Below are 1,457 nucleotides of genomic sequence, written 5' to 3' on the forward strand. Positions count from 1 at the left end.
AGAATGTGACTCTGGGGAAGAAGAAAAAGAAAATGAGTATTTCTCATTTTGAGATCTGGAAGCACTCTTTCAGACTCATACTCTCCATTTTGTTATGCTGTGCATTTTTAATTAATTCTATGCTCGTTTTTTTTTTTTTTTTTTTTTTTTTTTCTACACTGGGGATTAAACCTAGGGCCTTTGGGTGAGTTTCAACTCTAGCCCATTAAAAAAAAATTTTTTTTTTTAAATTTTGAGACAGGATCTCACTACGTCTCTAAATTTCCTAGGCTGGGCTCAAACTTGCAGTCCTCCTGCTTCAGTTTCCCAGTTGCTGGAAATGCAGACATGTACTACCACACCGGACTGCATGTTCCTTTTTTCCTACTTTTTGGTTCATCTTCAGACAACACCCGTTTTTATCTGGCTCACGTTCTGATCCTCAGGCTCAGGGCTGCAAAGGAGATGCGGGTGAAGGGAGAGCGCTGGTATGTGGTCCTTCCGGAACAGGAACAGCGTGGCACTGGCTGAGTTGCTGTGTTTGCTCTTTGAGTGAAGGCGATGAAGCTCTCAGAGCTGTGGAAACTCCTTTCTTGAGGTGCTGATTGTCTTGGCAGCCTGTGGGTCTCCTGATTTCACTCTGAACAAGAGTCTTTGTCCATAGATTTCCTCCAGCTAACTTTCGGGATCTGTTTCCTTGTAAATCGTGTTAGCTTGCTGGTGACTCATTCTTCCACTCTTCTGTTAGTGGACAGTCGAAGTATTAGACCACACACACTGACATGGTGCAGCCTGCTGTGGTTTGCATCGACTGTGTCACCCTGCCTTCTCGTGCCTGTGAAGGCAACTGGGTCATGGGGCTCCGTGCTCATCGGTGAATTCATCTTGAAGGTGCTGCAGGAGGTGGGGCTTGGTTGGAGGAGGTCACTGGGTCTGACCTGAAAGGTTGTGCTCTTCTCCCCGGCTCCTCTCTCTTCCTCTGCTTCCTGGCTGTCCCAGAGCGAGCTCTTTTCCTCCACCATGATGTTTTTGTCTTGGAGCAACCGACCATGGGCTGGAATGATGACCTGAAAGAAACTTCTCCTCCTTTAAGTTGTAGATCTCTGGTCCTAAGATACAGTTATTATTTTACTGATTCCAAAGTCCTGCTAAGGTCTTGGAGCTTATACACTTCCTTTGTCAACTCCTGCCTTGCATATTCATAACTATTAGACCTTCAGGTTCTCAGGGAACTCTAACCAATCTCCCCCCCCCCCATTTTAGATAGGGTCTCACTGTGTAGTCCAGGTTGACTTTGTACTCACCATTAGCCCAGGCTAGCCTTCCTGCCTCAGCCTCCAGGGAGCTAGAATTGCAGGCGTGCACCGTCATGCCTGGCTCTGACTCTTGTCTTTGTACGTTATCCACACACTCATCTCCGTATCTCTCGGCTCATCATTCCCTTACACAACCATGAATTCCACATGAGCCACTTTCCT

The sequence above is a fragment of the Cavia porcellus genome, unplaced genomic scaffold, assembly GCF_034190915.1.
Source record: "Cavia porcellus strain 051 isolate PalLab524CR breed Dunkin Hartley unplaced genomic scaffold, mCavPor4.1 scaffold_8, whole genome shotgun sequence".
Lineage (NCBI taxonomy): Eukaryota > Metazoa > Chordata > Mammalia > Rodentia > Caviidae > Cavia > Cavia porcellus.